Source organism: Palaemon carinicauda, chromosome 21 (genome assembly GCF_036898095.1).
Source record: "Palaemon carinicauda isolate YSFRI2023 chromosome 21, ASM3689809v2, whole genome shotgun sequence".
Lineage (NCBI taxonomy): Eukaryota > Metazoa > Arthropoda > Malacostraca > Decapoda > Palaemonidae > Palaemon > Palaemon carinicauda.
This window is the reverse complement of record NC_090745.1, coordinates 20,266,509-20,272,766: the sequence shown is the minus strand read 5'-3', so window position 1 is coordinate 20,272,766 and position 6,258 is coordinate 20,266,509.

Sequence of the window (6,258 nt, the reverse complement as noted above, 5' to 3'; positions counted from 1 at the left end):
CGTGTAATTGTAATTCTCGATTGCTGGGGAAGACAGTGAGACTTTCTTCGTCTGCTTTTTTATTTTCGCTGTTTGCTTTGTCTTTCTTTGGCGCATTGTTTAACGCTGTCTTCAATGGTGTATTTTATGCTCTCTCTCTCTCATTCTCTCTCTCTCTCATTCTCTCTCTCTCTCTCTCTCTCTCTCTCTCTCTCTTAGTTTGACACTGTCTTCAATGGTGTATTTTATGCTCTCTCTCTCTCTCTCTCTCTCTCTCTCTCTCTCTCTCTTTTAGTTTGACACTGTCTTCAATGGTGTATTTTATGCTCTCTCTCTCTCTCTCTCTCTCTCTCTCTCTCAGTTTGGAACTGTCTTCAATGGTGTATTTTATGCTCTCTCTCTCTCTCTCTCTCTCTCTCTCTCTCTCTCAGTTTGACACTGTCTTCAACGGTGTATTTTATGCTCTCTCTCTCTCTCTCGCTCTCTCTCTCTCTCTCTCTCTCTCTCTCTTAGTTTGACACTGTCTTCAACGGTGTATTTTATGCTCTCTCTCTCTCTCTCTCTCTCTCTCTCCTCTCTCTCTCTCAGTTTGGAACTGTCTTCAATGGTGTATTTTATGCTCTCTCTCTCTCTCTCTCTCTCTCTCTCTCTCTCTTAGTTTGACACTGTCTTCAATGGAGTATTTTATGCTCTCTCTCTCTCTCTCTCTCTCTCTCTCTCTCTCTCTCTCTTAGTTTGACACTGTCTTCAATGGAGTATTTTATTATCTCTCTCTCTCTCTCTCTCTCTCTCTCTCACTTTGCTATACTTTTTATCGCATATTCTTTAACGCTGTCTTCAATAATATATTTTATGCTCTCTCTCTCTCTCTCTCTCTCTCTCTCTCTCTCTCTCAGTTTGACACTGTCTTCAATGGTGTATTTTATGCTCTCTCTCTCTCTCTCTCTCTCTCTCTCTCTCTTAGTTTGACACTGTATTCAATGGAGTATTTTATTATCTCTCTCTCTCTCTCTCTCTCTCTCTCTCTCTCTCACTTTGCTATACTTTTTATCGCATATTCTTTAACGCTGTCTTCAATAATATATTTTATGCTCTCTCTCTCTCTCTCTCTCTCTCTCTCTCTCTCTCTCTCTGAGGTTCTTTGCGTAATGAAAAATACCGACTATGCCTTAGATTATGAATGGATTAGAAAATGAAGGATTTTGTGCATATCGGCTTGTTTACTATTTTACCAGTGTATTTAGTATAAAAGTCAGCTCTCCTGTCTTGCTCATCGCCATGATTAGCAAAGCTGTACTAATCAGGTCCACCCATACTAGGTTGATTTTCTGTGAATGATCATACGAAAATCTCCCCGCATCACCAATCCGTACTGATCAGCGTGGTGATGAAAACTAGCCAAACCCCAGACATTAATTAACGAGTCAATTGTCCTACAGTGGACTTGAAACGGCTGAATATATATTTGGTTTTGTGGCTGTATTATAATTCATTGGCAAATAGTGTACACTTTGCAATTTTGGATACCACTTGCGAGGTATGAATCAATATAATTCGTATATCGTCATTTCACGTTTAACTCAAATTAGATAAATGTATGAGTTCTTGAGGCCGATAGATGGAGTAGATAGATAGATATATAAATAGATAGATAAATAGATAAATTTACATGTTATTGAGAGACACGTTGGCGCTGATGGTAGTTAGTTATTAACATGCTTCCTTTTGGCAGAGCATCCGCCGCCCCCCCCCCCTCTCTCTCTCTCTCTCTCTCTCTCTCTCTCTCTGACACTCAACAATGCTAAGATAACAACAAAGACTGCCATAATATAATATAATGAGTGGCCAGGGGATTGAATCTCCTCATCGTTAAGGAAAAGACCCGGTGTCTTCTTCTTGGCTTAGCATTCTTGAAACGCTTCTTTGCCGCCCGGCTTTTATGAACAGGTTTTACAATGGGTGATGGAGAGCGGGCGACAGAATAAGCACCTCATTACTTAGGCCAGATAACGAGTGATTGGTTCGTCGGTAATGTGCCACCCTTTTTTTTCTCTCTCTCCAACTGGTTTCTGAAAAGGATATGTTTTTGCTGGAGCGATGTCTATATTATGTATAAGTGCTAATTGCTTAGGTATTCTTAAGCGCATCTTTTTTGTTTCCTTACTCACCCTCGCACGAACACTCACACACATACATACACACACACACTCACACACACACACACACACACACACATATATATATATATATATATATATACAGTATATATATACACATAATTTTAGGGATACCTTAACGTGGTGAAAGGGTTTGCGTAATGACATGATCAGCAAAGCTGTAGGCCTACAAAGTAGGGTCATCCCGACTAGGCTGGTTTGCTGTGAGCGATCAAACGAAAATCTCCCACCATCAATCTCTACTGGCCAACGTATTGATGAAAACTTGCCAAATCCCTTTGTCTTGCATTGGACTGGAAACGGGTGCCTCTGTTGTAGTTATTGGTGGTGGTGGTGTAGATTTATATATATGTGCATGTTGATTCAACTCGAAAATAAATGAGAGAAATTAAATCTATCTATAGATAGAGGTTATTAATAAAATGTATTTTGGTTGATAAGATGCAAATAAAGAGACGCCATCTGAAGATTAGAAAACTATTATTTTTCAATGCTGATGATAGGAGGAGAGAACCAGAATTGGAAGAGGCATAAAAGTGGAAGAAAAAGTGGGTGTAAATCTAAACATAGTTGAAGAATCGACTGCTTACTATGCAAGGAAGTCTTTGGAAATTAAAGGGGGGAGTAAGGATATGATGGGGTGTGAGTAAGCGTTTACTAAGGTATGGGGAAAGTCAAGTATGGTTTGGAGGATTTATAGGTCTAATTGCCCGGAGAAGTGAAAATAGGATATAGACGTTTTATGGATAAAATATACAACAATAACAACAAATGCAACCATTTCTAGTCTACTGTAGGTCAAAGGCCTCAGACATGTCCTTAGTCATGTCTAGGGTTTGACCAGTTTTTATCATCACGCTCGCCAGTGCGAATTTGTGTTGGTGAGAGATTTTCATCTAGCACTCACAGCAAACTAACCTAGTATGGGTAGCCCTGACTAGTAGGCTACATCTTTGCAGATCATGGGGGATACACAAACCCTTTCACCACGTTAAGGTATCCCCACTCAGAAAGGGGGATAAATATCCTTTATAATAAAACGGAAAATCGGTGGACATTGTGTATGTGAATCAGACAGAGCTCTTGATGTTGAAGCAATTGTCGTGATGGGAAAGTTGTCTCAAAGTAAATGCTTTTACTGGAAAGGAAGAGGTTAAAAGAACCTTTAATGGGAAACAGAACTGGTTACTGGAAAAAAAAATGAGATTTAGGTCTGCTAGTTATCGGCATCGCAGTGTTCTTATTCAAATGAAAGGGTTTATGATACTAACAGAGATGGCAAAGATAATAGGAAAGTTTTGTGATAATAGAAAATTTTATGCATTAGTATGAAAATTATATATATATATATATATATATATATATGTATGTATGTATGTATGTATGTATATATGGATATATGTGTATATATACCTCATAATGGCCACATACGCTAGATTATTCCACTTTAACGGCCACAATTACCATATAACTTCTGGATTATGTAATATTTTTGGAAATACTTCTGTAAAATCCTGAAAAAATGTTAAAACAAACTTTGTTTGCCAGGTAAGGAGAGAGAGAGAGAGAGAGAGAGAGAGAGAGAGAGATGGTCATAGCCCTTATCGTTCTGCATCTTAAGAAAAGAGCAAGGAGTTAATTTCCTTTATTCTTAATGAAAAATTTAGATGGACGAGATCAAAGAGGGAAGGGAGGAAAGAGAGAAAATAAAATATAATAATACATTCGAGCTACTATCAATGAAAATTAAAGAGAGAGAGAGAGAGAGAGAGAGAGAGAGAGAGAGAGAGAGAGAGAGCACCTTAATAGCTTTAATAAACATTTACTTTCTTGCGAATACAAGACCAACTTCATTACAGTACATAAGTGAACCATATGAAGGGCAATCAGAATAGGATACGCTCGAGTTCACAATGCTCTCAAAGTACCTGTGCAGCCCTGGGCCGATATCGGTTAAGAGGGACACATTCAACTCTTCAGAGAATAGGATTTCCTCTGAGGGTGGGAGCCCTTATGAGGATGGTATAGTCCCTCTTAGTTGATGTTTAGGGCAACAATGTCTCATAAGTCTTACTATCATTATTGTTATTATTACTTGCTAATAAACAACCCTAGTTGGAAAATCAGGATGCGATAAGCCATAATGAGACGGCATTCGATAAGCCCAGGGCCCCTAACAGGAAAAGTAGCCCAGTGAGGAAAGGAATCGAGGAAAAATAAAATGATTTAAGAACAGCAACACTTATACAAATATAAACTATAAAAAATTTAACAAAACAAGAGGAAGAGAAATTAGATAGAATAGTGCACCCAAGGGGAATCTGCTTGGATGAGAAATTCAACTAAGGGATTTAGCAAGGTCCACAAAACGACCCTTCCCAAGATAGCCTTTATCACTAATTACTAACCCAGATCATTATTATTATCATTATTATTACTGTTACTAATGTACGTGACCCTTCAGAAATGATGGCTAAATATTTAGATAAATATACACACATGCGTACACGCACCCCCCCCCCCAATTACCAGAGTATGACTACTTAACCCCCCCCCCCCTTCTGGAGGAACGGGGAGAGCTGAGCGTAATCGAAAAGGAATATATGTACACACACACACACACACATATATATATATATATATATGTATATATATGTGTATATATATATATATATATATATATTTGTATTTATATATACACGCACACTGTATGTGTACGTGCAAAAAAAAAACACAGGGAAAAGGAAAATAGAAAGTATAAGATTAAGTACTAACTAGTTTCGTGCTACTTCTTCAGAGGACTGCATTTGAGCATCACATTTTACTGTGCTTTTTTACGCATATATATATATATATATACAGTATATATATATATATATATATATACAGTATATATATATATATATATATATATACATATATATATATATGTATGTATATGTGTGTGTGTATGTATGTATGTATGTATGTAGCCAGACACTTTCTCTTGACACTAACAGAGATGGCATTGAAAATAGGAAAGGTCACGATTTCAGTAAGTAATATTTTTGTTCTTAGAAGTTTGTCGATGAAATTCTTTGCCGCTTGGAAACATCCATTCCATTATTCTATCCTTTCCCTTTTAACAATTATCCGAATAACTCCTCCTTATACCATCCCCCTATATCCCCCGACTTTCTTCTTCCCTCGTCCCCTTCCCCTCTACACCTGAGAGCAGCTGTACTTTTGTCCTTTTTTTCTAAATCTCTCTCTCTCCCCTTTTTGCAATTTTTTCCTTTAATTTTTTTCGGCTCTTGAGATTACCAACTAATCAATAACTCAGGGGAACATTTAAATCAATAAACACCAGTTACTGTGGCTGTCGAGAGTAAGACGCGGAATAGATTATTTTACGCTCTTTAAGTTAATGGAACGCACAGGAATCAAACCGTTGAACCTGATCGAATATTCAACGAATCATTTTCCATCTCGGTAATTTTATTCTCTGTAAGTTTTGGCTTCATATTATTTTCTTTTATGGGTATTCTATTTATGCATGCATACGGAAACTCTTTAAGAAAGGTAGATGGGTGTTTGCGGAAGACTGTGAAGAGATTGGGAGTATGTAAAACTTAAATGGAAATGTATGAAGGGATTGTTGGGCCACTTCTCCTATGTGGAAGTGTAGAGTGGATATTAAATCTGAATGAAAGGAAAAGTTTGAGCCTAGGAAGAAAAGCTGCTCGGTGAGAAGTATGGAACTATATATATATGGAAAAAGTAAAACTGTCAACAAGTGGCAACAAAATTGTGATAGGACGGACAATCTTTGTACGTAAGATGTGTAAAGGATTATCACAGCCATCCACAGCTATTAGTCGAACAAGGAAAATGAGAGAGAGAGAGAGAGAGAGAGAGAGAGAGAGAGAGAGAGAGGGGGGGGGGTTAAAAATGGGTTGTCAGTGTAAAGATTAAAAAATTGCTCATTCGCAGACATGAACTTCAACCAGTTAGAATGTTTCTTATTTTTCTGAACATAATTCTGTTCAGAAACGGACATTTTTTTTTATAGTTATGAAAGATGTCCCATATCTACTTTACGCAATGTATTTGCTAGGATACC